Raw genomic sequence first — 7,420 nt, 5'->3', positions numbered from 1 at the left:
TGGAGCAGCTGCAGCAGGATATTGTGTGTCAGAGTCCTGTACTGATGCTCTGGAAGGACTCTGTTCTCCAGTATGTCTGTTTGATCTTTTTTGTTTTCTTCATTTCTGGCACATGGTTTGGTATGAACTAAATTTCTTTGAGGGCTTTTCTATTTGCAGTTTTTTTGCAGGTGAAGAGAAAAATAAATACCAACAAATGTTTTTGTAGTCAACCTGTGCAGTCCTGCATACTGTTGTGTAGATCAAATGAACTTGTATGTGAAACAGCAAACTCAGGACCCAATTCTGTTCTTCTCAGATTTCATGTTCTAGTCATGGGTACAGAAACTTCCTCCAGAGCTGAATTCTAGGAGTGCATGGCCAACAACAAGCTTGCAGATCAGCATAAGACTGCTTAGACAACTAAATTTATGTACTTCTAAAAATTCTTTTGATAACTTCTGCCCTCAGTGACACAGAATTTCAGTCTGTGCAGTTCTGTAGCCCTCAGTGCAGCATTCCTGAGTGTGTGGAGCTGTGTTTGTCTGTATGTTTTGCCAAAAGTTTGCATGTCTCAGCCTCCTTCATTCCTGTGAGATTGTTCCTGACAGTGTGGCTTCTCCATCTGGTATTTTTGTAATGAAAAGTTAAAACAGACAGTATATTTATTTATTGTTTTTAATAAATACGTTTGGCACTGTGTGTGCTGCATAAGCTTGAACACAACCAAGTTGCTTGCTCATTAATGTCTTGCTGATGTAGTGCTAAGCAACAGAAGCTGGAAACAGTGTTTAGAAACCTGTGGGGTTTTTTTTTCATTTCCCTGCTAGCTGTCAGTCTTGACTGAAAGCTCATCTCTTTGAACACACAGTGCTCCTGGATGCTTGATGTTTCTTCACAACACTGAGTGTGCCTTCAGTCTGTGCAAAGGCTTCAAGAATGTGCTCAGTTCAAAAATCAAACTGGATTTGCCATTTGGCATTGGAGAAATCAAACACCAGACTGTCTGGGGTACTGAAATACACCATTCTCAAACAGCCATTTTTAAAGTGGATTTTTGAACTTTTTGAGGGAGACCCTTGTTAAAAAAAGCTGTCTGAGAGAGGCTTCTTATTTTTCCTTTCCTTATCACCCTCCTTGAAAGCTGCTTGCTGTTTGATGTTCTCATCTAACAGATGCTGATGGTTGCAGGCACAAAGAAGCTCTAGGAGAAGAGGGGCAGAAAGTCCATCCTCAAGTGCTGTTTTCTATATAGCTCAGCTACTCTTGATGAGACATTGCTGCAGCAACAGAACCCTCTCAGCTTAAGCCTGGCCTTATCTTCTTCCTGGAAACTTTTGCTTCAAATCTAACTTCTCAGAAGTGTCACACTAGAGTGCTTGGGAACAATTGTTTAGCTGTGCTTTCTGCTGCATAGTTTTAGTCCATGGGCATATGGAAATCTGAGCTGTTCTGCTCCTAATTGTTTCTAAATTTGTGTTAATAGCAGGTGTGTCCTGTGCAACAGGGACATGCCCTTCAGAAATCTCCCTGTGATTTTTCTCTGCATCTTTCTAGGCCAGTCTTGGGCATACTGGAGTCAGTGTGGGTTTTGTTTCTGGCTTGGGTAAGTACCTGTGCACATTTCACAGCTACAGACTATGAGTGCATCCAGTTTAGGTCAGTGCTTCTGAAAGCATTCCTGGTTCCCTTTGGTTTGTTACAGATTTCTGTAAGAATAAATGTCAGGAATGTGTTTTCCAAAGGATAGTAGGAAATGCTTGGTCTTAAAAGTTTGTCAGGATTTTGGTGGTGTTGAACATGGTGATTTCATTTGGCACTTTGATCTCATGCTTTTTTATGCTAACTGAAGGCTCATTCAGCCTTTTTCTGCAAGGACTTCTCATTCTTTCTTGATAGTTTTGTAGTCAAAAGAGCCTTTATGTTCTCAGGAAGTGTACACACAGTCCACTCTGTAATGCTAATGCTTAGGTCTCTTAAGAATCATTTCTTTTATAATGTCTGCCTGGTTTGTATGTGCTATTTCTAGTTTTTGAAAGAGCTTGGGCAGCTATAATTTTATTTTCTGCTGTTCACCTTCTGTAAATCCTTTTCCAGACCTTTTTGTCCTTGCCTTTTCCGCCTGATCTCCATGACTTCAACACTCACCACGTTGCTAGGTTTCTACTTCAGGCTGTCACCAGGTGATGGTCTTTTCCTTCACAACCTGGGTGTGCTGTAGTACCATTGCCTCCTACTCAGGTTGAGTGACAGAGCTGCTAGCAAATCAATCTGAAGACCATTGGTGCTAGCAAAGTCCAGGGTTGAAGTTATTATGGGATATAAATGTAGTATGGGTATTCTGGCATTCTTCCCCAGGGGGTATTATGTGGCTCCTGCTGCTGGCTGGGAGGTTTACAGCTCTGCTGGCAGCTCTCTGCAAATTATGCAATCTTGCCTGCACCTGTAAATCAGAAGACATTGGGTGGTTTTCTGCAGGTTTCACACTTAACCTAGAGGATAAAGTTAAGACTGCTATCAGGTTTAGTTCTTAGTTCTCACCACTTGGGACCTTTTCTATTTTCCTGTATGGAAATAAAAAAAGAATGTTTTCAAATCCCCACTCTTACTGTAATACAACAGGAATTCAGTTAGAACTGTTCCATGTTGGATCTGGTGTTGACCTTCTCTTAGAACATAGCTGAATCTCTTCTGCTTTGAACAAACCAATTATTTGTTTGCTTGACTGGAAAATGTTTGGTTCTGCAATCTGAAGATCAGGGTTTGTGCTGGCCACCTGGGAAACAGATTCAGGGCCTTCTTCAGAACAAAGTGATCAGAAAACAGTTTGAAAAACCCCACCTCTTTTTCACACCCTAGTGGCTCCTTTACAGATTTAGAGGAGCAATCTCTTTTTTTTTTTTTTTTGATATGTACATTTCTTTTTCTTCAATTAGTTGCTAAAGTCTCCAGCAATTGATTTTACTTTTTTGTAATTCTCAAGAGAATTCCTACATAAATTCTGTCCTGAAGATGGAGGCTGCCCTCAGGTGCACTGGGAATCATTCCCTTAAACAGCCACTACAGATAAGACTCCCAGGGGCAAAGGTAAGGCATTTCTTCATCTGGTCACCTTTATTTTAGACTGTTGAGGGTAACCTACAGTTCCCTGAGGCTAGAACAAAGACCAGTGCTTTCAAATGTTGCAGTCATCTGAAGAACAATAAAACTTTTATCTTTTGCACTGTGGTTTCCAGGTAGTGGGTGTTAATTTTGAGGTGATGTTATTTTGACCAGTTGCATGGAAAATCAGACACCAATTGCCCTCATTTGGAGTTACTTTATTTTTGTAAAAAGCATTATTAAGGCAGCAAAAAAACTGGGGAGTAAAGTAGATGAGAGTTCTGGATATTTTTATTTACTTTGGTACCTAGAAATCTCTCCTAAATTGGCTTATCTTCTAGAACATGTTTCAGTGTAATCCCTTGAGAGAAATAACTAAGAACTAATATCATCAAGGGAGGTTCTCCTCCCCCTCTACTCTGTCCTAGTGAGACCTCACCTGGAATATTGCATCCAGTTTTGGGCTCCCCAGTTCAGGAGGGACAGGGAGAGATGCTGGACAGAGTCCAACAGAGGGCTACAAGGATGCTGAAGGGACTGGAGCACTGCCCTGTGAGAAAAGGCTGAGAGCCCTGGGGCTGTTCAGTCCACTGAGAAGACTGAGAGGGGACCTAATAAATGTCTATAAATATTTGAGGGCTGGGGGTCAGAAAGGAAGGGATAGGGACAGCCTCTGCTCTCTTGTGCCCTTGGATAGGCCAAGGGGCAATAGATGGAAACTCCAGCACAGGAGGTTCCACCTCAACATGAGGAGGAACTTCTTCACTGTGAGGGTCACAGAGCACTGGAACAGACTCCCCAGAGGGCTTGTGGAGTCTCCTTCTGTGGAGACTGGATTGTTTGAAAGGGAATTCAGTTCCCCTTCTTAAGCTGCTGGCTTTATAGTTTGCTCTGCTACTGCTGCAGTGTTACATCTGATACCAAAAGAATTAATGGCCCAGAGGATGGATGGATCTAGCCAGGTGCCTTTAAAGACAGAAAGGATGGGCCCAGCCTAAACACACCATGAAGGGAAAGCGGAGAGGGAGAAGTGCATGTAAAGATTTTTAGCAGTAGATCATTTTTAGCAGGAGATCATTTTGGAAGACCTAAAATGCTGATCCAGAGTTAAGGGATATGTTGCATTTTCTGTGGTATCTATTAATCATCCTGATGCTTTGAATGCAACTTAAAAGCAAATTGCTCTGGGCCAAATTCCACCCTTGATTATCCCTGTAAAAGATGGTTGGAGGCTTTGGGACACAATTCAAAGGGGGGTGGGGGAGAGTTTTCTTTTTGCATTCCTACTGTGATTATGGTACCAGTTAGATCAGACATCCACTTTGGTCTGATTTCTCACCAGCACCATACTGTGGTCATGCAGGATCAGTCACACCATGACTAGCAACAAATGGATAAAAAGAGTTCCTCGTACAGACTACAGAAAAAACAAACAAACAAACAAAACCAAGACACAAAGCAGCAGAGCTGAGTGCTTCATATGAACTTTAAAAGACACTGATGTTCCTCACATGGTGCTCTACAAGTAGCAAGTGACCAAGGCTTTCACTTCTGCTTCTTTCCAAGTTGAAGTTCCTTGTGTAGTAGATGATTCTCAGGATTGCTCTCTGCTTTCTGATGAAAGCAGTCACTAATCTGAAGTCAGAAGTGACTCTACAGCTGGGCTTTCACTTTTCACACCCAGATGGCTTCCTTCCTTACATGTTTTGAGTTGACTTCAACTGCAGGGCTTAGCTGTGCCATGCTCCCCCATGAGCCATGGCTTGTACCTGGGAGACTGATGGTTGAGGACTTTTGCTGGTGATCCATAAATACATGGCTAATTACAATGTGGTTTTGTTCCTCTCTTCTCCTACCTCTCAAATTTTAAAATGCTTTTTAAAAAAAAGTAGAATGAGAAGGTTTTTATGTAAAGTATTATTCTGGTTGGCAGAGGGATTGAAATGGTCACATGTCAAATAACAGATGTGGTGTCTTCTGATGGAGATGCAGTCTGTGTTTTGGAGAAGTTTGGAGTTCCTGAAGGTTGGGCAGATGCAGGATCTGACTTGAAGTGAGGGATCTGGTGGCTCACTCATGAAGAGTGACACTCTGAGAGTTGCTTTGGGTTGATTTTTTGGGGGGGAGGTGATAGATTGAGATGACCAAAGTGTAAGGGATTTTAAACAGTCTGTAGCTGGAGGAGAGTGAAGAGAGACTCTGTTCCCTCTTTCCTGTCTCCCCAGTATATTTTATCTTTATAGATTACTCCAAATTCCTTGACCTGAAGCTTGGTTGCTCAGTACTGAGTGAAGGAACAACTTATCTGTCATGGTCAAGTGTATTGGCACAATCTCAGCTCTAGCCAAAGTCCTGTGCCAACCTGCCCTTAATCCAGCAAAACTGATCCAGGCTCAGCCTTTAGTTATAAAGTCCTGGTTGAAGGAGATCCCCCAAAGAGAATGGAGTGCTTCCCTCCCCTCCTCCCTTAACACTGAGCTGCTACAAAAGCAAAGCTTAGAAGACAACATCCTCATCTGATTCAATTCATAACATAAACATCAGCAGAAATCTGCAAGTCTTCACAGTCAGTAAGAGGCAGGGGAGCAGTGTACAAGTAGAAGAAAAATGTTTAGAATTTGTTTAAACAAAGTGGATTTAATAAAAGCACCAGTTACATGTTCTGTAGGAAAAAACCCATCAGGAGCTGCAGTTGCAAAAGCTGTCTCCTACCAAACGAAGCTGTGCCACAGTCCCTGCAGGCACGCTGGAACTGGCTTGTCTCAAAGGGAACCAAGGCAGAACATGAAAATAAGTCCATCCCTGCTAGTTGCAGCTAGGGGACAGGTCCTGAACAAATTTAAATGAAATTTTACACCTTCCATTTTCCCCCCAATATTTATTAACACTTTTTTTTCCCCCCCTTTGTTTCCTGTGTTACAACTGGAGGCTTTCAGGTTTCAGGTTCTGTAACAGACCCAAACTTCCCTTTTTTTTTGCTCACCTTAAGAGATTCTATGTACTATTTATTCCAGAACATCCCTCAGCCATACTAACATGCATGTCCTCATGACAACAGCACATGCAGCTCATTTCCTGCTGCACTCCATTTGTAATCTGAGTTGAACTTGGTCTCCTAGAGTGGGATTGTCCAGTCTGGAGTGAGCCACCAGCAAGGTTAATTGTGTTTGCTGTGCTTGGTCCCCATTCTCCTGCACAGAGTGTGTTGTTTTCTAACAGCTGACTCTGAAGGAGCTGCTTGGGAAGGGGTCTGCATTTGTTTTTTTTTCAAAGGACTTCCTATTCAATCAGAATTATGGCTTACTTTAAGTATAATTATTTCCAAGATGATGTTTTCTCAGTTGGTGCTTTACATAAAATGGGAAATATTTGATAGCACCAATCTAGACTAAGCTGGGGGAGGAAGGCTTTTTCATTCCAGTAGGCTTTCCAAGTGTTATTTTAAAACATTTGTCAGAGTTGAGAAATCCTCTAAAAATAGTTTTGTTTTGTCAAAGCAAGCAATAATTTGGAAGCATTGAGAAGAACAGATAAGGGAGAACATCCATGAGAAATGAAAGTGAGTGTGAAGCCTCTCTTCCTACACAGACACTGTCCACATCATTGTGAAAGAGTTTTTGTTCCAAATGCTGTGATCCTCCCTGTGTCTTTCATTTCTCCCTGCAATAGCTGATTGTGAGATTGCTTGTAGACATTTACTGAAAGAAATATGTAAGGGAGGCACCACTTGTGTTACTCATTGCTGGAAGTTGCATCATTTTGGATTGTTTGGATGGAATTTACCTCATATTTGCTCAGTAGTGTAAACTTCTGCACAAATACTCTTGGTTTCACATAACTCAAAAATCATTTAACTAATAGAAGAAAAACTTCTTAGCAGAAGGAGCTGATTCTTTCCCAGAAGCTTGCAACAAGGTGTGCTAGAGATCCCTGAAACACAGCATTGGAGCTGCATGAGCTTCACTGCACTCTGACATTGTGTTGCAGGGAGAATGAAATCACAGCATCACAGGATGTCAGGGGTTGGAAGGAATCTCTGGAGATCTTCAAGTCCACCCCCCCCCCCTGCGAGAGCAGGACCATAGAATCTAGCAGAGGTCAAAATGAGTGAATGAGGTCCTTTTTGTTTGGGCCACACTGGGGATAATCAGCTGGTTGGTTTCAGGAGAGCAGTAAATTCATGTTCCTCTCAGGTTGTGTATTCAGCACATGGGTTTGAAGTTATGTCATAAAATAGAAAACAGGGCTAGCAGGAAGACAAGACAGAGAGAAAAGCTGGTTTTTAAAAGAGGAAGATTCCATTTCACTTGAGCTTGTGAAGGGAAAAGAAAAGAGCCAC

This window comes from Indicator indicator, chromosome 23 (genome assembly GCF_027791375.1).
Source record: "Indicator indicator isolate 239-I01 chromosome 23, UM_Iind_1.1, whole genome shotgun sequence".
In the NCBI taxonomy this organism is placed as follows: Eukaryota; Metazoa; Chordata; class Aves; order Piciformes; family Indicatoridae; genus Indicator; species Indicator indicator.
The sequence above is the reverse complement of the archived record's forward strand: the minus strand, read 5'-3'. Positions refer to the sequence as shown.